This window comes from Octopus bimaculoides, chromosome 26, assembly GCF_046866305.1.
Source record: "Octopus bimaculoides isolate indiv1 chromosome 26, ASM4686630v1, whole genome shotgun sequence".
In the NCBI taxonomy this organism is placed as follows: domain Eukaryota; kingdom Metazoa; phylum Mollusca; class Cephalopoda; order Octopoda; family Octopodidae; genus Octopus; species Octopus bimaculoides.
The window spans coordinates 20,545,466-20,570,465 of NC_142953.1; the positions used below are offsets into that span (position 1 = coordinate 20,545,466).

Here is a 25,000-nt window from a genome sequence, read left to right on the forward strand (position 1 = left end):
GTAAAGGTCATAAACCTCATTAAGGGATAATAAATCCAATGAAAATACTGCTTAGTTACCAATCTATAGAAAGTTCAACTATAAGGTAACCATATAAACTATAGTTTATATATTTATATATTTAAAGAATAAGGAAAAATGGAGAGGTAATTAACAAAATTACTTATCAATTATAAAATATGAAAACATCTCTGACAGTTGTTTTGATTCAGAAATCTTTAGATAATTAATTTATAAAATGAAAATCATTATAAGATGAATCTCTTCAGGGGTAGCAAAGATATACTGATTAGAATTAATATATCTTTTGTATTGTTTTCAGTCGTGTTTGTTTGTCTGTGGACGAGATATCTCAAGAACTGCTGGATGGATTTGGACGAAACTTTCAGGGATAGTTGGCCACATGACTTGCACAAACTGATTAGATTTTGGGATCGATCCAGTACCAGACAAGGATTCAGGATTATTTTTCTAGTTTTCTTATATATATATATATATATATAAAATATATAGTTTTAGGGAAAATAACCAATTTTCGTTTTTTACCTGTAATTTTGGATTTTGTCCCTAATATTATTATTATATATATATATATATATATATATATATATATATATATATATATATAGTAAATCCCAAAAAGAACAAACACCAAAAAACAACTTGAGGACGTGGTACATGTAATGTATTAGCAAATGCTCAGGAAAGGAAAGAAAGATGGTTTAATGTTTCGAGCAGACGCTCTTCTTCGGAAAAAGAGGAAAGTCCAAAAGAAGGGAAAACAGAGGAAGAAAAAAAAATATATGTATATATATATAAATGTGTGTGTTAAATTCAATTTATGTTGAAAGTCAACTAAGTTTGCTTTAGAAGTGATGAGATGTCTTGAAAGATACAGATAAGGAAATAATTTTATTCTCAAACACAGGATACTGCTAATAATATAAGCAGGAACAGGATAAACTATTCATATTTTGCAAAACATGGATAGTCTATCCTGTTCCTGCTTATATTATTAGCAGCATCTTGTGCTTGAGAATAAATTATTTCCTTATATATTGATGTACATGAGGAAGTACTGGAAAGTTCCTGGCTTTAAGGGTAATGCAAAAAATCTTGTTGGGGGGTGTCTAGCCTTCCTAGTTCTTTTATAGGGATCAGAGAAAACTGATGGACCACTGCAATAAGTGAGTGAATCTGAAAGGGGAATATGTTGAATAAAATCATAATTAAATAATTGTCAAAGGCGGTGAACTGGCAGACTCGTTAGCATGCTGGATAAAATATTTAGCGATATTTTACCCGTCACTATGTTCTGAGTTCAACTTTGCCTTTCGTCCTTTTCGGATTGATAAAATAAGCACCAGTCGAACACTGGGGTTGATGTAATCCCTATCTCCCCTAAACTGCCCTTGTGGCAAAAATTTGAAATAATAAATAACTAATACTTCTGTACCTTTTTTTACTCAAAGCCAGGAACTTTTCAGCACCTACCCCATAAAGAGCACAAGGCACAGAACTAATCAACAAAAGTACCCCCACCAACCCACCCACCCACCCACCCACCCACCCAACCAGTCAGCCAGCCAGCCAGCCAGACAGACAGCCAGCCAACTTTGCCCATATTTTCCTAACATACATCTACCTGGGGGTTGTTCAAACTCAATAATATTAGTATTGACCTCACCAGCCCTGGCAAAGCCTGAATGGCATGTGTGTGGGGGGGGAGGGGGCGGTCCCTTCTTTTTTCTGTAAATTAGATCATTTTTAAAAATCACACAGAAAATATTTTAACAGCTACACAAATAATTGAAGTGTGTGTGTATGTGTCTGCATGTGTGTATGTGCCTGTGTGTATGCACACACACACACACACACACTCACATGCACACACACGCACATACACACACATGCACAGACACACACGCACACACAGACATACACACACAGACACATACACACATGCAGACACATACGCACACACACACGTGCACACACACATGCATGCACAGACACACACACATACGCACAGACACATGCACACACACACACACATGCAGACACATACGCACATGCACACCCACACATACACACGTGCACACACACACACAGACACACACACAGACGCACAGACACATACACACATGCACACGTGCACAGACACATACACACATGCACACACACACACATATACACATATGCACACACACACATACAGATTCTAGGGGAATGTCACTCTGATGTAAAACCAAGATTGCAAGGACCGTTTCAGAGATCTTCTGATTATGCTTGGGCCCATGGTGTCCCCCACATTTCTGAGCCTGAGACTCATATTGGCACTTGGCATTGGATCTCTTGCCCCTGGATTGTCTCTGGACAGGGTCAGTGAGGTGCTTTGCAAACCTTATTGGACCAAAAACTTTCAGGTTGTGCAATTGTTGATGAGGCAACTATCCAATACCTGGTTGTGTGGAAGGCAGTGAGCTGGCAGAGCCGTTAGCATGCTGGGCGAAATGCTTAACGGTATTTCATCTGTCTTTACGTTCTGAGTTCAAATTCCGCCAAGGTTGACTTTGCCTTTCATCCTTTCAGGGTTGATAAATTAAGTACCAGTTGCGTACTGAGGTCGATCTAATCAAATGACCTCCCTCCCCCCAAATTTTCGGTCTTGTGCCTAGAGTAGAAAAGATTATTATTATTATTATTATTATTAAAGGTAGCTAGCTGGCAGAAATGTTAGCATGCTGGACAAACTGCTTAGTGGGAATTCGTGTCTTTATGTTCTGAGTTCAAATTCTGTCGAGGTTGACTTCACCTTTCATCCTTTTGGGGTCGATAAAATAAGCATCAGTTGAACACTGGGGTCAATCTAATTGACTGGCCCCCCACTCCACAAAAATTTCGGGCCGTGTGCCTAGAGTAGAAATGAATACCTGGTTGAGTAGAAGGCACTAGCATAGCTAGAGTGTGTGCCATCAGGGATGGCCCTTCCATTTGCCGCCCCCAGACCCCACAAAAAAAACATTGTTGTTAAAATTCATCTGCAACAAATTGGTTATACTTCTAAAATACACAAAAAAATATTTTAACAACTTTATTTTTATAGAATTCTTAATAATTCTTTTATTCTTTTACTTGTTTCAGTCATTTCACTGCGGCCATGCTGGAGCAACACCTTTAGTCGAACGAATTGACCCCAGGACTCACACTTTGTAAGCCTAGTACTTATTCTATCGGTCTCTTTTGCTGGACTGCTAGGTAAACACACTAACATTGGTTGTCAAGCAATGGTAGGGGGCAAACACAGACACACAAATACATACATACATACATACATATATATATATGTATATATATATATATATATATATATATATATATATATATATATATATATATATATATATATATATATATATGGGCTACTTTCAGTTTCCATCTACAAAATCCACTCACAAGGCTTTGGTCAGCCTGAAGCTATAGTAGAAGACACTTGCCAAAGGTGCCACGCAGTGAGACTGAACCCGGAACCATGTGGTTGGAAAGCAAGCTTCTTACCACGCAACCATTTTGATTTTTAGAGTTTTATACAATGCCTTGGGGGGGGGGGGAGCATCCAGACAAGTTTCAATACTTATACCAAGATCTCATCAGTAACCAAGAAAACTGTTTAACTGCACCCCCCCCCACACACATTTAGTAAGTTTTAGTCACATTCACACCCTGGTTTCATGTGGATGTCTATGTCCAGCGTCGCTGACTGAAGTGCCTTTAATCATAAGATCAGCTCAAACAGGACCGACCTAGGCTAAACAGCAACAGGAAAATAAATCCCTTTGAATAATCTGGAGATTAGGGTTTGGTTTCTTTGTCTTAGTTGTGATGGAAAGGAAAGATAGGGGTCAGGGAAAAATTGACTGACTGACAGGTTGAAGGAAAGATACACAAAGACTGACAGACAGACTGACAGACAGAGACGCTTAGTGATAGACAGACAATCAGCTGCCTGGATAAATAGCTGGATAGACGGAGGCAAAGAGATAGGTAAACAGGTAGAAAGGTAGACATATACCTACACATACACATACATACAGACCTGATATAATGATTTGGGATAGAGAAGAGAAACTGTGCAGAGTTGTGTGAATTAGCTGCCCAGCGGATGTTAACATAAAACTGAAGATCAGTGAAAAAGAGAACAATTAGGCTGATCTATTGAGAAATCTGCAGTTACTCGATCCAGATTACAAGTTCAGCTTTATACCTGTAATCATTGGGGCACTGGGATATGTAACACACTGCCTAAATACCAATCTTGAGAAATTAGGCTTCTCAAAACCAGAAAGGAGAAAGATAATTCGAAGACTACAGATCCAATCCATCACTAGAACTGTAAAAATCCGTAAAACTTTCCAGAAGTTTATCATTTAGCCCTTTCGTTACTAACACGGCTGAAACTGGCTCTGGCTCTGAGTACAAATGTCTTGTTTTCATAAGTTTTGAATTAAAATCTTCCACCAAACCTTAGTCACAATTTATGTTCCTAACACTAGCTGAATGATAACTAAATTATTTTACTAAATTCTTTGTTATATTTAAAATTAATTGAAAGAAACACAGAGCACCTCAAAATAAATACAGTAATGAAAGGGCTAAAATATATATGAGCATGTTTAGTATGCAACTATATGCATGAGAATATTTACATAAAACAAAACATACAAATCTGCACATACATATATATACATACAAAAATACCCTGCTGTTGATGTTGAAATTCCAATGAAGGAGACCTTGGATCTAGGTTAGAAATTGGTTCTGTCTCTATTGGCGAGAAATCTTGAAATAAACTGAATAATGACATACATACATACATACATATCTGTGAATCCACATATATAAAAAACTACACTGAGGAGATTCTTGCCCACAAACAATGGATGTTTATAATTTTATTATGGGTAAGAATCGAAACAATTGTATGTAATCTATATTTAATATCTATAATTGATTATATAATGTTATATTATTATAAGAATATAATATAGTATTATGCTAATAAATTTTAAATTTTAATTTTTGAATTGGCAATTGTGAAATATATCTCCATTTTCTATTCATTTATACATATATATATATATATATATATATATATATATATATATATACAAAAAAAAAGGAAAAAAACAACGGAATTCGAGGAAGCTATCCCTACTCCCACCACAACCCTTTGCCTCCTACATCTATGCAAGTTCTCTCTCTTGTGTGTGTGTGTTGAAGGAGACATGTACATGTAGAGACATATACATGTAGAGACATGTTCATACCACACACACACAAGCACGCTCGTGTAAAATGAATATACATATATCTATAGACACACGCACACACATATACATACATATTCGAGCAAGATCGTTGCCAGTGCCGCTGGACTGGCTCCTGTGCAGGTGGCACGTAAAATACACCATTTCGAGCGTGGCCGTTGCCAGTACCGCTTGACTGGCCCTCATGCCGGTGGCACATAAAAGCACCCACTACACTCTCTGAGTGGTTGGCGTTAGGAAAGGCATCCAGCTGTAGAAACTCTGCCAAATCAGATTGGAGCCTGGTGCAGCCATCTGGTTTCACCAGTCCTCAGTCAAATCGTCCAACCCATGCTAGCATGGAAAGCGGACGTTAAACGATGACGATGACGATACATACACACACATAATTATATCTATATATATATATATATATATATATATATATATATATATACACACACATACACGCATATCAGAGAGAGAGAGAGAGAGAGAGAGAGAGAATAGGTAGATAAATATGTAGACAGACAGATGGTTAGATAGATAGACAGATAGAGAGATAGATAGACAGACAGACAGACAGACAGACAGACAGACAAATAGATAGATACAAAGAGGCTCTTTCTCTCTCTGTTTCTCTCTCTCATACACACACGCAGGGGTACATAAAAACATCTTTTCTTCTGTGCCATCGTTTGCCACCATAAAGTATTTGAAAATAATTTCTAATTGACCAAAACCAAAATTTCAAGGTAATGCTGTTTGAGGAACAGCTTATTATAATCGACCTCAACATATTACTGGTATTTGTCCCCTCATTAAACTTCGTCTAATAATGTTTCAAATTTTGGCACAAGGCCAGCAATTTCGAGGGAGGAGCTAAGTCGATTACATCAACACCCCTCTCCCAGTGCTCAATCAACTGGTATTTATTTTATCGACCTTGAGGAGATAACCTCGTAAAAGTTGACCTTTGCGGACGAAATACCGCAGTACATTTTGTCCTGCGTGCTAATAACGATTCTTATTTCTTTATTACTCACAAGGGGCTAAACATACAGTGGACAAACAAGGACAGACAAAGGGATGAAGTCAATTACATGAACCCCAGTGCGTAACTGGTACTTATTTAATCGACCCCGAAAGGATGAAAGGCAAAGTCGACTTCGGCGGAATTTGAACTCAGAATGTAATGGCAGACGAAATACCGCTAAGCATTTCGCCCGGCGTGCTAACGATTCTGCCAGCTCGCCGCCCTAACTTCGTCTAATAAATTTCCTTGCGTCTCATTAAAACTCATGAAAACGGTTCACCAATGCAAGGGACATAACTATGTATATCTTTAGTGTGGCAATAATTTAAAAGCCAAAATTTTAGGCCCGGAGGTATCGTTCACACAAGATTTTTAAGTATTAAAGTTAAACTACAACTCTATAACCTTTATAGATAACGGCTATTGATCATCTCTGGCCATATTTATTTATCAATATGTTACAGAGACATACACGGTTTTATGTAGCTCGTACACGTGAGTGTGGGTGTATGTATATGTTATAATATCTGTCCTTGGATCAAATCATTCATTCATACATTTTCCCATTTAACTAGCCTCCCAAAATCAATCGATCAATTTATTGAACAATCAATCAATGGACCTGTTTGTCTTTCTGTCTGTCCATCTACGAACATAACCTATCTATCTATCTATCTATCTATCTATCTGTCTATCTCTACCTACCTGTCTGTCTGCTTGTATGCCTGTCTGTCTGTGTGCTTGCCCTCTCTCTCTCTCTCTCTCTCTCTCTACCTACCTACCTAGCAAGCCTTTCTGTTTGTCTTTCTCTCTCTCTCTCTCTCTCTCTCTCTCTCTCTCTCTCTCTCTCTCTCTACCTACCTACCTACCTAGCAAGCCTTTCTGTTTGTCTTTCTCTCTCTCTCTCTCTCTACCTACCTACCAAGCCTTTCTGTTTGTCTTTCTCTCTCTCTCTCTCTCTGTCTGTCTGTATATCTATCTATCTATCTATCTATCTGTCTATTTCTTTGTCTGTTCCCCTCCTCCATTTTCAAACCCTAACCCTATCCCCAGACCATTCCAATTAACCCAATAAACCACTCCAACAAGGTTGAGGCAGGAGATATCATCTGGATCCATGGATCAAAAGCCCTGTGGAATCACAGTTTCAGAGACTGGCAACCAGTGAACTAAAAAAGAAGCTCCTAAGTGGTCACTCGACTGTTAGAAATAGCAGCCAAACTTCTCTCAAATCACAACTTACTGTTTATCACACACACACACACACACACACACACACACACACACATGCACAAAGGTGAGGAAATACTGGAAAATAAAATCTGAGATAAAATTTTGGATGGTCATGGCCAGAATGTCATGTTTCGTTATAGGTATGTTTAATGAAGACTGACTACAAGCTAGACAACAAGAACAACAAAAACAGCAGCAGCAACAAAAACAACACAACAGCAACTACAACAATAACAGCAACAACAACATCAACAATAAAAAGGACAACAACAACAAAAACAGCAGCAACTGCAACGACAACAATAGCAGCAGCAGCAGCAGCAGCAGCAACTACAGTACAGCTAACAATAAGTGGCCACCCAAGTTTCATAAAATCTACCTGGTCAGAACTGACCAGAGCTGACCAGAACCAGCCACCATTCAACCAGGACAATAACCATCACCACCACCACCACCACCATTATTATTATTATTATTATTATTATTAGTAGTAGTAGTAGTAGTAGTAGTAGTAGTAGTAGAGGTGGCAGTGTTACCTCATTAAAAGACAGCAATGGAATAATGTCTTAAGATTTCACAGTTAATGGAGAAGGCAGTCACTAACTGTGTCACCATTGTTGAAGACCAGTCTAGCTTATTGACTTGAACAATGGCTACAACAAGAATATGTGGCTGTGTGTGTGTGTGTGAATGTGTGTCTGAGTGAGAAAGGGAAAGACGTGATGCTAATCTATTTACAGACAAATGGTTAAGGATTGATTAAATTAGGATATTGTTTGGAAAATAAAAACCCTCTCCGATACAGGAATGGTTAGTCTTTGTATCAAGTTAGGTCTGCATTTGTCTTGAGTATGGAGCATCTTGGCAGAATTAGAAGGTGCATGTGCGTGTGTGTGTATGTACATATTTATATATAACGTTATATATATAAATATGAACACATATGTGTGTGTATAATGTATATATGTGTATATAAATAAATATATAGATTTATACATATATACAAATCCATGTGTATTTGTATAAACATTATATGTAATAGAATATATGCAATTAAATGCAGGCATGGCCATGTGGTTAAAAAGCTCACTTTGCAACCACACGGTTCCTGTTTCAATCCCACCATATAGCACCTTGGGCAAGTGTCTTCTACTATAGCCCCATACTGACTGATGCCTTGTGAGAGAATTTGGTAGATGGAAACTGAAGGAAGCCTGCCATTTGTGCCCTGTGCAGGTGCCATGTAAAAAGTGCATGTGCTGCACCATATAAAGAGCACCCGTGTCAGCACCACATAACAGCACCTGCGCTGGCGTCACAATAGAGGCACCTGTGCTGGTGCCATGTTAAAAGCACACAGCACACTCAGTAAAATGGTTGGCATGAGGAAGGGCATAGAAACCCTGCCAAATCAGACTGGAACGTAGTGCAGCTCTCCAGCTTGCTGGCCCTCAGTCAAACCGTCCAACCCATGCCAGAAGGCTGCACCAGGCTCCAATCTTATCTGGCAAAGTTTCTACAGCTGGATACCCTTACTAACGCCAGGATGCCCTTCTATGATTTTGTTAGTGGAAGGGGTAGACTCAGGAAGACATGGGATGAAGTGATGAGGATCTACAGATGTTGAAACTCACAGAGGGGATGATAGGGGACCGAGACCCGTCTGTTTGCTGTGCTTGAAAAGACACGTGAAGCTAAGTAAAAGCGTGATTGCCCTTGCATAAAGGCTCATCTCTTGCAACCCTCTCCAGCTGAGCATCCCTAATCTTGCAGGCTTATCATGGGTGTTGATGCCACATTTAAAACACCCATGCTGGTGCTGTGTAAGAGTACCCGGCACACCCCATAAAATGGTTGGTGTTAGGAAGGGCATCCAGCCATAGAAACCATTCTGAAACAGATGGTCAGCTTCTGTCAAATCGTCCAACCCATACCAGCATGGAAAATGGATGTTAAATGATGATGATGATGGATTCATAAGAACCAAAGCACAGTGAAACAAACAACATTGAATACATCAAGTGTTGGTAGGCTACCATAGATATGCAAGTACCTAATCCGGTTAATCTTGGTTATGTCTGGGTCAATGTTTATAATCTTACGCTTTTTAAGGTTTTATCTTTTGACGAGAGATTATATTCTGATTATGTAATCTTTTATAACTGCATTAAATAAAATACTACTGAAAGAGCTGTCATAAATTTTAAATGCCATTTGCATTCACATAAAAACATGGTTTATAATCGTCATCGTTGTCGTGATCCCCTTTGGTCATGACTGACCTTGGGATTGCATCTAGAAAGTTCCCCTCCCAGGCACAAGTCCAGGCAAGGTTGTTTATGGAAGACCAGCAGTCGGCCATGCATACTGGCCTCCCCTCTCCACACCAGTGATGTTATCCAAGAGAAAGGCAAAGGGGCCAATACAGCTTGGCACCTGTGATGTCACAACTCATTTCTACAGCTGAGTGAATTGGAGCAACATGAAATAAAGTGTCTTGCTCAAGAACACAACACAGAGTCCAGTCCAGGAATCGAACTCACAACCTCACGATTGTAAGCTCGATGATCTAAGCACTAAGCCATGAGCCTTCATATAGAAGAAAAAGAAAATGTAGATTGGGAAGTTAATAATTATTTATTATTAACAACAAATTAATCATCTTCACTTACAGCTGTTTCAATTAATACTCAGTATTATTAAGCAAATATTGAATTTATAGGTGCTGGAGTGGCTGTGTGGTAAGAAGCTTGCTTCCCAACCACATGGTTCTAGGTTCAGTCCCATTGCATGGCATCTTGGGCAAGTGTCTTCTACTATAGCCTCGGAGCGACCAAAGCCTTGTGAGTGGATTTGGCAGACGGAAACTGAAAGAAACCCGTCATATGGAGATATATATATATATATATATATATATATATATATATATATATATATATATATATGTATAATCATAAATATACAGGAATTAGCATGAGTTGCTTCTCCAACATACTGAGAATTTAGAAATAGCAGTCAAAGAACTACTGATTCCAAACTACAAATTTTTTCCCTAACGGATGGTGATATTTATGGCACACACAGAACAAAAAACAGAAGAGAAAAGCAAAAACAAACCTGCCTTTAGTTAATTGGGTACGACGTTTCACGGTTAAGAGTATGAAGTTACTCTATTCTGATCTTCAGCCCAATATTCGAATAAATTTGAAAGTGTCTAATAAAAACTCACGGGGATTTTGACCATGCGACATCAAAACCACGTGAGGAAGGCACTTACGAAATTTATCGGCTAGTGAGTTCAAACACTTCACTCCAAAGAATCTATTCTATGTGCGCCACAAATAGTCCCGTATAAAAAAGTCCCGTATGAAGGGTTACAGTTTAACCATCCAATTAGAGGCATCAATATAAAATATACAGATATAGGGCAGGGAATCGTCAATTAGTAATAAAATTAATAATTAACAATTTTGCCAAGTAGTTCAGTATGAAAAAACCTTTATCGGTAAAACCATTTATAATCATAAATATACAGGGATTAGCATGAGTTGCTTCTCCAACATACTGAGAATTTAGAAATAGCAGTCAAAGGTTTTTTCATACTGAACTACTTGGCAAAATTGTTAATTATTAATTTTATTACTAACTGACGATTCCCTGCCCTATATCTGTATATATCTGTATATATATGTATATATATGTATATGCTGACAATGGTAAATAATGCTAAATATCTAGGTTTGCTTTTTTATATAGCCCCACCACCCCATTTTAACCAGATATTTACTAAATAATAATAATAATGACAATCCTTTCTCCTATAGGCACAAGGCTTGAAATTTGGTGGGAGCGGTTAAGTTCATTATATTGACTCCAGTGTTTCATTGGTACTTAATTTATTGACCCTGAAAGGATAAAAGGCAAGGTCAACCTTGGTGGAATTTGAACTCGGAATATAGCAGCGGGAGAAATACTGCTAAGCGTTTTGGTTGGTGTGCTAACAATTCTGCCAGCTCATCTCCTTAATAATAATAATAATAATAATAACATTTTCTTCTATTGGCCACAATAACAACACACACACATACTTTTTCCTTTTACCTTTGGCAGCACCTGTGCTGGCGCCACATAAAAAGCATCTGTGCTAGCACCATGTGGAAAGCACCTATGCTGGCACCACATGAAAAGCACACAGTACACTCTGTTGGGTGGTTGGTGTTAGGAACGACATTCATCCACAAAAGCCGTGCCAGAGCAGACAGTGGGGCTCGGTGCTGGCCTCTGGCTTGCCAGCCCCTTTCGAACCATCCAACCCATGCTAGCATGCTCAAAGTAAATATCTGGTCAAAACATGGAGGAAAATATCCAAAAAAAAAGCAAACCTATAAAATTAGATATATTCAGCATTATTTATGATGATGATGATGATGATGATGATGATGATGATGATGATGAATAGCTCAAAATCGCTTTATCATCCCACAACAACCACAGCCACCTAACCTTTCTATGTACTCAAAGTTTGATAGGTGAATCCTGTCAGACATGCCTGGATCGGTACTGTCAAATGTCAAAGGTCAAATATCAAGACACATTTGGTAATAAATCATTAACAACATAATTTTCAGGCACTAATTAACGCGTACACCATGCAGAGCCACCTCAGTACCCTGGGCACAACCAATGCGCTGGGTCCTACTGTATTTATTTAGTGACAGTAAACCACAAGTTAAATAGATTGGAATTGGGCCCCTAAACTCATGCAGCCCACCCCCTCAGTCAACTACCCGGTGGTCCATGCCTTGAAATAATACTGATACCATGGCCCTATGAAATCATGACATCATGGCAGCAATTCGTTAATTCTGTGGGTCTGGTTGACTTTTGGCCCAGTTTGTGATGAAGGACTAACATTTTAAATTATACTGAATCACTCTTTAGGCCTTGCTTGTCAGGTAAGATAAACATGGCTGAGTAGTAAGAAGCTTGCTTCTCAGCCACATGGTTTTGCGTTCAGTCCCACTGCCGGGTACACTGGTCAAGTGTCTTCTACTACAGCCTTTCACCGGCCAAATCCTTGTGAATGGATTTGGTAGATGGAAACTGAAAGAAGCCCGTCGTATACACATATATATGTATATATTTGTGCTTGTCACTCCATCATCACTTGACACTAATGTTGGTGTGTTTACATCCCTGTAACTTAGCAGTTCAGCAAAAGTGTTTGATAGAATAAGTACTAGGCTTACAAAGAATAAGACCTAGGGGGTCGACTTGTTCAACTAAAGGCAGTACTCCAGCATGGCTGCAGTCAAATGACTGAAACAAGTAAAAAAATGAAAGAATAGAAGAATATATATATATACAATAATGGACTCTCCTATCATTAGATGACGTATGAGGGTTTGACAATTTCTTACCAAACAACCACACAGATGATTTGTTTATAGTGATCAAATGTTTGTGTAGACATAAGCTCACTCCCTCCATCAAATCGACGTTACCTGTTCAGGTGCAACGGGTGTCATATGTCAGATGACTAAATGGAATGCCCAGTCTGGGAATCAAACCCATGATCTCATAATCGTGAGTGCAACATTTTGCAACCATTCAGACAAAACCTGGGGTCACTAGTATTGCTAGAGTGTGTATGCCGCCTGGGGCAGCCCTTCCATTTGTTACCCCTGGACCTCACAAAAATCACATATTGCCTACAGCAGACCTGAAAGTGGTGCCACTTTAAAAGTGCCATCTGGGGCAGACCTCCCCTACCGCAATCTCCCACTCCCCCGCGATTGCCTGTGGTGGCCTTCTCAGCCATGATTTTTTCGTGCAGCTCTTAACTTGTGGTCGATGGTCAGCTGGGAACTGAAATATTTGGTTTCTCTGTTTGATGCTCCCAAATAAAACCCATTGCAATCTTTTATTCTGTTACTTATTGCAGCCATTGGACCGCGGCCATGCTGGAGCACTGCCTTGAAGAATTTTTAGTCAATCAGATCGACGCTAGAACATATATTTTTTTTAAGCCTTGTATTTATTCTATCGGTCTCCTTTGCTGAACAGGCGACATATGTGGACACAAACAGACCAACACCAGTTGTCAAGCAGTGGTGGTGATGGTGGTGGTGGTGGTGGTGGGACAAACACAGACACAAAGACACACATGTATATATACATACATACATCATTTAAACATATATGCACATGTCTAGGTATGCAACTATGTGCATGAAAATACATGCATGAAACAACATAAAAATCTGCACACATACATGCATACATAAAGGAGCACTCCGTCGGTTATGACGGCGAGGGTCCCAGCTGATACGATCAATGGAACAGCTTGCTCATGAAATTAACGTGCAAGTGGCTGAGCACTCCACAGACACGTGTACCCTTAATGTAGTTCTCAGGGAGACGCAGTGTGACACAGAGTGTGACAAGGCCGGCCCTTTGAAATACAGATACTACTCATTTTTGCCAGCTGAGTGGACTGGAGCAATGGGAAATAAAGTGTCTTGCTCAAGGATACAACATGTCGCCAGGAATTGAACTCCACAACCTTACAATCACGAACCAAATGCCCATAACTACTAAGCCACGCGCCTTCACTACATACATACATACATACATACATACAAAATACCCAGTTGATGTTGAAATTCCAATGAAGGAACCTTGAATCTAGGTTAGAAACCAGCTCTTTCTCTATTGGCAAGAAATCTTGAAATAAAACTGAACAATGACATACATCCATCCATCATCATCATCATCATCATCCTCATCATTTAAGTCCATTGTCCATGCTGGCATGGGTTGGACAGTTTGATTGGGCTGGCGCGCTAGAAGGCTGCACCAGACTCCAGTCTGATTTGGCATGGCTTTCTATGGACGGATGCCCTTCCTAACGCTAACCACTCTGAGAGTGTAATGGGTGCTTTTATGCGCCACAGGCACAGGTGCCAATTTGCATAACACCAGTATCAGCCATGACTGTGCTTTTGCTCAGCTTGATGGATCATCTTCTTAAGTATTTCACCTGGCGTGCTAACGATTCTGCCAGCTCGCTCCCTTAATAATGATGATAATAATAATAATAATAATAATAATAATAATAATAATAATTATAATAATAATAATAATAATAATAATAATAACAATAACAACAACAACAACAACAATAATAATAATAATAATAATAATAATAATAGCTACAAATACCTAGTGGTAATTGAAGGGGACAATATTAAGCATTCAGTGATGAGGGAAAGGGTCAGAAGAGAATGTTATCGCAGGGTGAGAGCAATACTGAAGACAGAGCTAAATGCAAGAAACAGGATCGAAGCGATCAATGCTCTAGCCATACCAGTCGTGACTTACAGTTTCAATATCGTTAACTGGTCAATTACTGAAATATGTAATGTTGACAGAAAAATACGAAAACTGTTGACAATGCATAGAATGCACCACCCTAAGGCAGATATAGAACGTCTTTATCTGCCAAGAAAAGAGGGAGGTCGAGGACTACTACAGCTGGCATTATCAATGAAGGTAGCCACAATTGGCCTAGATACCTATCTGAAAAACTCTGAGGACTGGATGCTAAAACTTGTCTCAAAACATGAAAGCAAGAAAGCATCTTACTCAGTAACAAAACAGGCAAAGGAATATCTAAGTGAATTCCAATTACAACAAATTCGAGAATTAGACAAACTAGAAACACCCGCAGAAAAAGCTAAGCGCTTGAAAACCCATGCTAAAATTGCTGCCTTAGATATTATGACTGATAAATGGCATGGAAAACCTCTCAATGGCAAATACCTAAAGAGAGCGAATAATGCAGATATTGACAAAGCCCTTACCCATCAATGGCTAATGGCCTCTGGCTTGAAATCAGAAACAGAGGGGTTTATCATAGCAGCCCAAGATCAATGCCTACCTACAATGGACTACCAGGCCAACATATTAAAGAACGGCAGCTCCCCATTATGTTGTATATGCCAACAACAAAATGAGACCATCGATCATGTTGTCTCCATGTGCAGTTTGCTTACGCCTACAGAGTATCTCAACAGGCATGATAGAGCTGCACAATATATTCACTGGGTAATTTGCAAAAACCTGGACTTGCCCCATAATAAAAACTGGTGGGAACACAAACCACCCCCAGTACTTGAAAATGATCACATCGCACTCCTCTGGAACTTCCCCATTCAAACTGACAGAAAGATAGATGCAAATAGGCCAGACATCATACTGAAAGACTTCAGACAAAAATCATGCCTCCTCATTGATATGACTGTCCCAATCGATATAAACGTATCTGTCAAGACCGACCAAATACTGAGCAAATATAAAGATCTTGAAATAGAAATTAGCAAAATGTGGAATCTGAAGACGAAAACAATACCTATTGTCATAGGTGCCCTGGGAATGACAGCGAAACAGGCTGATTACTACCTAGCTCAGATACCAGGAAACCCCAAAATGGCTGAAGTTCAAAATATAGTGCTCATGGTAACTGCCCATATCCTACGTAAAATACTGTCTATGTGATCTCAAATTTTAAAACATTCTCTAGAACAACACTGTACAAATTCAAATATATGGTACCCTAGGCATAACACCTACATGAACTTCTAACTTGTTGTCTCTTGAGGTCTCTGGGTGAGACTTGGATCCAACTTGTACAAATGCAAAGAAAAATAATAATAATATGGGCTACAGCAAATATTCTGCTCAATACCACAGATTTGCTTGTCAGTTGTTTGACCTTAACCAGTTGAGCATGTCCCTTGGTGGCTGAGGATATGTGCATCTCTGATCATGAGCAGAAGTAGTAGGGGAGCATCATAGCCATGTGTTGAGAGGAATTCTTTGGGGTTTGAATAATTCACCTTTGGAAACATGGGTGTTTTTCTCAACATCCCTAAACAAACCTTATTCAGGGACCTTTTGAGCAGGATGGGCTACTTGACTTGAAGAAAATTCTAACTGGGCCCCACCTGCAAGGTCATGTGCAGTTTATCTTGATATGAAATCACCATGTCACGCACATATGGTTGTGATGCATGTGCCTGGTGTACCCTTATCAGACGGGTAGTCATGATGGGTATATTGGGCTTCGTATATTTTACCCTAGTGTCACTTTGATGGCATGCACTGCTCTCTCACTCAATAATAATAATAACAACAATGACAATAATAATAACAATAACAACAACAACAACAATAATAATAACTGCTCCATTTTAATCCTATGAATAGAAAACTGTGGTGAGATTTAGAATTGACAAATCTTGTCAACTTGTTTGTAAATGTCTCCCAGTGTCCCAAAGAGTTTTGTTATTATTGTCATCTCTGCTGCTGCTGCTGCTGCATGATGATGATGATGATGATGATGATGATGATGATCATCATCATCATCATCATCATCACCACCGCCACCACCACCATCTCTTGTGAGACATTGATTGAAGAAATTCCCCACAATGGGATGCTTCCCCCCACTCCCCTGCACCTCTGTCTCCTTTGTTGCTCCAAGTTTTAGCACCAATCATTCATTTAAATTTTCTGTTGAAAAAAAAAATTAATTCCAATGTTTCATTAAAGATATATAGTTAATCAAACAAGCCTACTTAATCATGTATGCCTTGATTAATCATACACCTGCTGCTTAATCTTGAATCCTCTTTATTTTTATCACATTTTGCTCATCTTTCAATATTAATTTTTATTATTTCTTTAAGAAATAATAATAATAATAATAATAATAATAATAATAATAATAATCCTTTCTACTAAAGGCACAAGGCCTGAAGTTTAGAAGGAGACTATTATTATTGTTATTATTATCATTATTATTATTATTATTATTATTATTATTATTATCATTATCATTATCATTATCATTACTACTATTATTATTATTATTATTATTATTATTATTATTATTATTATTATTATTATTATTATTATTATTATTACTATTCACTCAAACACATTCCTTGTTTTGTCCTGTACTGTCCATAATGTTTTTCTTAATGTAGACCCATTGTGGTTTATAAAGAAATCATTATTATAATTATTATTATTATTATTATTATTATTATTATTATTATTATTATTATTAATGATGATGATAATAAAAACAACCCCTCATGCCCATTTGATTCCAGGATCATAAAGAAAGAGGAAGAAAAGCAAAAAAAATACAATCCCTTAAAATTTGAAATAGGAAGAATATGGAAAATGCAAACAGTAATGGTTGTGTCTATGATAATTGGTGCATTGGGAACCGTAAGCCAAGATACAGACAAATGGCTGAAGGGGATTGAAATAGAATGCCTGATAGAACTCCTACACAGAGTTTGCCCCTTAGGTAAATATAATAAAGAATTTAGTAAAATAACTCAGTTATCATTAAGCTAGTGTTAGGAACATAAATTGTGACTAAGGTTTGGTGGAAGATTTTAATTCAAAACTTATGAAAACAAGACATTTGTACTACAGAGCCAGATGTGGTTTCAGCTGGGTTGGTATCAAAAAAGTTAATGATTAAAATTAGAAGAAAACTTGCCAGATGTGCAGTGGAGTGAGACTGAACCCAAGACCCCATGGTTGGGAAGGAAACTTCTTAACCACACAGTCATACCTTCATTTAGTACATAAAGCTTTAAAGAGCACAGTAAGGGTTAACACAACTATTTGATATGTGAACCCTGACCCTATCCAATGAATCATGACTGACTGAGGTGGTGAACTACCTGGCTACCATCAGTGGGACTTGATCCTGCCTCAACTATTGACAATGCATTTTAATATTTGGGAATCTGCAAAACAGTAATTTGGTAAGTAAATAGTGCAGCCTTGTGTAGTGGGGTCATGAAAATAGTTGAGGGCCTTGTTCATGATCCTATTGACTAAGTGATAAAAAATGAATATACTTTTCTACTCTGGTGCGAAATTTTTCAGGAGGGGGCCAGTCGATTAGATCAACCCTGGTACACAACTGGTACTTAATTTATTGACCCTGAAAGGGGTCAATAAATTTTCTTTTCTACTCTAGGCAGAAGGCCTGAAATTTTTGGGGAGAGAGCCAGTTGATTAGATCGACCCCAGTATTTAATTTATTGACCCTGAAAGGATGAAAGGCAAATTCGACTTCAGCAGAATTTGAACTCAGAATTTAAAGACAGACAAAATACCGCTAAGCATTTCGCCTAGCATGCTAATGATTCTGCCAGCTCTCCACCTTGATTAAAAATGAATATTAGAAAGGAGGTGCTGGCATGGATGTTTGGTTAAAGAGTAATCATTGCAACCATGTGGTTTTGGGTTCAGTCCTACTGTGTGGCACCCTGAGAAAGTGTCTACTTCTATGCAAAGCCTTGCAAATGGATTTATTAAAAGGAAACTGAAAGAAGCTCATTGTATATGAATGTGTGTATATGTATGTATGTGAATATGTGTGTGTGTGCATGTATGTGTGTCTATTTATAAATAAATATATAAACAAACATATATATAGGCGCAGGAGTGGCTGTGTGGTAAGTAGCTTGCTTACCAACCACATGGTTCTGGGTTCAGTCCCACTGCATGGCATCTTGGGCAAGTGTCTTCTACTAGAGCCTCAGGCTGACCAAAACCTTGTGAGTGGATTTGGTAGAAGGAAACTGAAAGAAGCCTGTCGTATATATGTATATGTGTGTGTGTGTGTGTGTGTGTGTGTGTGTGTGTGTATGTTTGTATGTCTGTGTTTGTCCCCCCAACATCGTTTGACAACAGATGCTGGTGTGTTTACGTCCCCGTAACTTAGCAGTTCGGCAAAAGACACCGATAGAATAAGTACTAGGCTTACAAAGAATAAGTCCTGGGATCAATTTGCTTGACTAAAGGCGGTGCTCCAGCATGGCCGCAGTCAAATGACTGAAACAAGTAAAGAGTATACAGGGTACCTCCTCCAATGTCATCCCTTTCAAAGGACCCCTGCCAGTGCTGGGATATCCAGTCCACACTGTAAAGTGGTTGGTGTTTGGAAGGATATCCAGCTACATAAACCATACCAAAACAGGCCTCACTGGTGCTGGTGCCACATAAAACGCACTTAGTCCACTCTGTCCTGTGGTTGATGTTAGGAAGGGCATCCAGCCGTAAAAACCCTGCCAAACAGACAGTGAAGCCAGGTGCAGTCTTCTGCCCAGCCAGCCCCTGCCAAACTGTCCAGTCCAAATCGGCATGGAAAATGGACATTAAATGATGATGATGATGATACATCCACATAGATGCACATAGTTTTATATGAATTTATACACATGCATATATATATATATATATATATATACACATTGCTATAACACATCCAAGAAGGCATGACTTCATTCTCAATAAGAAACTATATTAAGCTCTTCAAGTAATCAAAAACCACATGGTGTCCAGGCAAATTGCATAACAATCTCAAGTTAACGAGATTATTTCACCTCATTTACTCAGGTAATTTAGCAGTTCGGAAAAAGAGACCGATAGAATAAGTAGGTGGCTTACAAAGAATAAGTCCTGGGGTCAATTTGTTTAACTAAAGACCGTGCTCCAGCATGGCCGCAGTCAAATGACTGAAATGAGTACAAGAGTGAAAGAAAGAAACATCATCATCATCATCGTCGTTTAACGCCCGCTTTCCGTGCTAGCATGGGTTGGATGATTTGACTGAGGACTGGTGGACCAGGTGGTTACACCAAGCTCCAATCTGATTTGGCAGAGTTTCTACAGCTGGATGCCCTTCCTAACGCCAACCACTCTGAGAGTGTAGTGGGTGCTTTCACGTGCCACCGGCATGAGGGCCAGTCAGGTGATACTGGCGATGGCCATGCTCGAAATGGTGTATTTTACGTGCCACCTGCAGAGGAGCCAGTCCAGCGGCATGCACACACACACACACACACACACACACACGTAACCCATCCTGCCCTCACATACATGTTCAATTGTGCCATACCAAGTTCTGGGCCCTTAATTCCTTGACGATGGATTCACAGCAGTACTGTCCTGACATGTGGCATGCCTGGAGCATTTTAGATGTCGTGGTCTTCATCCATCTCCAGGTTTGACCGTGGTTGATTTCTTCCAGAAGGCCAGAAAGAATGACTCAGAGAAAGAGAAGAATCAACCCCTCCCCTCTAATTATGTGCACATGTGTGTGTGTGTGTGTGTATGTGCCTATGTGTTTGTTTTTATCTTGTCTTTTACATTTTACAGTCATTGGACCGACCATGCTGGGGCACCGCCTTCAAGGATTCATACTCCCACCCCAGTACTTACTTCATCAGTCTCTTTTGCTGAACTACTAAGTTACAGGAACATAAACAAATCAACACTGGCTGTCAAGCAGTCAGTGGGACAAGCATGAACACACATACACTTGCAAACACACACACAAACACACATATGTGATGGGCTTCCACACAGTTTCCATGTACCAAATTCCCTAACAGTGCATTGATTGGCCCAGGGCTATAGTAGAAGCCATTTGCCCAAGGTACCACGCAGTGGGACTGAACCCAAAGCCACACGGTTACAAAGTGAGCTTCTCAACCACACAACCATCCCTGCACCTGTTTACACATTTGCTTTTCCAAAATTACAAGCTATGAGTGGGGATGCTGTAATGAATGCTGTCACTTTTGCTGGTAAGGGTTAGTGACAGGAAGGGCACCCAACTGCAAAACAATGCTTCAACAACATATATTTATCTAATCCAATAGCTCCCAACCATTTTTTCCCCTCTGAACTGTTTTGATTCCGATTTTACTCTACTGGACCTACATCGCAATTCAATTTAATTCAATTCCATCCATCCATCTATATATATATATATATATATATATATATATATATATATATCTGTAAAAATATGTGACACTTATTCAGTAGCCATGATAAAACTCTGAGTTTCGGATGCCAGGGTGGGAGCCCACGCCAACATCTCTTCAGTTATCCGGCCAATTGAAAATTCCTGTGAAAAATCTCGGAGTTTTATCATGGCTACTGAATAAGTGTCACATATTTTTACAGATAAATTCCTCTATTTGCATAATATCGAGGTCTCTTTCTTTCTTTTGTTGTCCTTCCTGTCGAATATATATATATATATATATATATGCGAGTAAAAATAAATACAAAAAAGGTGGTTTTTTTGTATGATTGTGTATAGAGGAATATATTATTTTGTTTAAAAGAGTTCCAACACTGTCTGTTTTTTATGTTTTATTTATATTCCTGCAGAACCAATGTGGGGTATAGAATATGGAATATACAATATATAATATAATATACAATAAATAAAATAAAATAAAATAAAATAAAAATGGATGGCACCATGAAAGAAAGTATTGAATGTAGATGAAATATTGAGTGTTCAATATAAAGGATCAAATATATAAATATAAATATATAAAGGCGACTCGAGTTTCAGGGCTATTTCCCTTCGTCATGGCCGGTATGACAGACTTTAACAGACTGTCTGTTAAAAGTCTGTCATACCGGCCATGATGAAGGGAAATAGCCCTGAAACTCGAGTCGCCTTTATATATTTATATTTATATATTTGATCCTTTATATTGAACACTCAATATTTCATCTACATTCAATACTTTCTTTCATGGTGCCATCCATTTTTATTTTATTTTATTTTATATTATATATTGTATATTCCATATTCTATACCCCACATTGGTTCTGCAGGAATATAAATAAAACATAAAAAACAGACAGTGTTGGAACTCTTTTAAACAAAATAATATATATATATATATATATATATATATATATATATAAATGGAAATTGTAGTTGTGATCCCCGTGCCGGTGGAACGTGAAAGGCACCCACTGCACTCTTGGAGTGGTTGGCATTAGGAAGGGCATCCAGTTGTATATGTATATAAAAATATTACTGTATTTTTATACAGTTCTATATTTAAGAAATGAGGAATTATTTACATTATTTACGTTTAACGGATATTTGTCCTCCTCTTGTTTGTTGCTAACACAACATTTCAGCTGATATACCCTCCAGCCTTCATCAGGTGTCTTGAGGAAATTTCATACCTGGGTTCTCATTCCTAAGGTATTTTTCGATGTTATTATTATCATTATCATTATTATTATTATTATTATTATTATTATCATTATTATTATTATTATCATTATTATTATTCAGGTCACTGCCTTGAATCGAACTCGGAATCTTGGGGTTAGTAGCCTGCGCTCTTAACCACTAAGCCATATGGTGTAGTGGTTAAAGGCGCAGGCTACTAACTGAATAATAATAATAATAATAATAATAATAATGAGAACCCAGGTTTGAAATTTCCCCAAGACACCTGATGAAGGCTGGAGGGTATATCAGCTGAAACGTATTAACAACAAACAAGATGAGGACAAATATCTATCAAATGTAAGTAATGTAAATAATCTACATAATTCCTCATCTCTTAAATATAGAACTGTATTCTGTATACACACACACACGTAAGTTTTGATATTTATCCCAGTTTTAGTATAGGTACCCTGGTACCCTGCATCCCCTATGTGCCTTAAGAAGCAAATAACAAGGCTGGAGGGTATATCAGCCGAAACGTTGTGTTAACAACAAACAAAATGCGGGCAAATATCTGTCAAATGTAAATAATGTGTATTTCTATAATCAAATATTATTAACAATTGTATAAAAAAGAAACTTATAAATAAGATGATATTTTTTCCGAACACAGAATTGCCATTAGAACAGCAGAAATACATGGCAGCTTTGTGTTTGAAATTGTATTATTTGTATCATAGAATACACATTTTTGGTACTTCTAATAAAAGAACAAATATTTGTTTGTTTACATTTACACAAACGTTAAAATGTTTTATGTTTTGCAGAAGTATGACCAATTTATAGCAGATAAATTTTAACAAAACTTTATATGGACACCCATGGGCCCAATAGACCCTAATTGAGGAATGTTGGGCTAATCCATAATTGCATGGAAAAATGGGACTCAACAATAAAGCAACTGGTGTCACTCTGATAGCAAAAGCAATCATGTGACCTGGATTGACCAATGGAGGCCTGTACATGTAGAAGCCATTTAAAATTTCTTTTAAGTAATTCTCTCCACTCCGTCTCTGAATGTTGTTGGAGTGGATGTGTCCTGTAGGCACACGAAACTTTAAATAATGTGGAGCTGCATCAGACAGTTGTTAAATTCATGTAACTTCAACAAATTTGTGCTGAGTACTACTTTCTTTCATTTGTTTCTTCACTCACTCATGTATGTCTGCACGTGTGTGTCCATGAGTGCATATGCCCTTGTGGCTCATTAAAGGTAGCAGATAATTTCTGCTACCTAGCGGACCAAATTAGTAGTAGGGGAAGATGCATAGAGAGCGTGATAGCTAGAATAAGAATAGAATGGAGGAAATTCCAGAGAGCTGTTACCTCTGTTGGAGTGTATGATACATGTATATGGACAGCAATTCTACATGGTAGTGGGACATGGGCCCTGAATGCAGAGGTCATTCAAAAGTTAGCAAGGAATGAGGTTAGTTTGCTCCACTGGATGTGTAATGTAAGTGTACATGTTTGACAGAGTGCTAGTGTTTTGATAGAGAAGTTAGGCATAAGAAGAATTAGCCTGCTGTGTGCAAAGAGAGAAGACTGTACTAGTTTGGTCATGTAATGCGGATGGATGCTGACAGCTCTATAAAGAAGCGCCAGTCTTTCAAAGTAGATGGAACACATGAAAGTGAGAGACCCAGGAAGACATGGGATGAAGTCCTGAAGAGTGACTTCAAGATGCTGAACTTTTTGCACGAGGTGACAAAAGACTGAGATGCTTGGTGCCCTGCTGCATTCAAGAAGACACATCCTCCACAGCAGAAGTGTTAAAACCGGTCCTCCTGGTGGTGAGGATTGACCTGCAAGAGTGTTTTACTGGTGCCATGTAACAGTGCCCATGCAGTGCCATATAAAAGTGCCGCATAAAAGCACCGAGTACATAGAAACCATCCAGCCATAGAAACCATGCCAAATCAGACTGGTGTCTGGTGCAGCCTTCCAGCTTACCAGCCCTGGTCAAACTGTCCAACCCATGCCAGCATGGACAATGGACGTTAAATGATGATGATGATGACAATGATGATGTATGCACACACACACACACATATATATATATATATATATAGCAATATGAAATTGGAGGGGAATAGGTGGTATTCATCAACTTGCAGACATTGTATTGTGTCAATTTACTTGTTTATTTGTTTACTAAAAGGACAATAATAACAATATACAAACACATATTGCTATTATTGTCCTTTTAGTAAACAAATAAACAGGTAAATTCATATAATATAATGTCCTATAAGTTGATGAATACCA

General features: G+C 38.3%; 1 protein-coding gene across 2 annotated transcripts in view; it reads right to left on the bottom strand.

Moving 5' to 3' along the window:
- LOC106867632 (uncharacterized) overlaps window positions 1–25,000 on the bottom strand; it is a 291,771-nt gene that overhangs the window by 261,238 nt on the left and 5,533 nt on the right. The gene's annotated exons all lie outside the window — the stretch shown is intronic.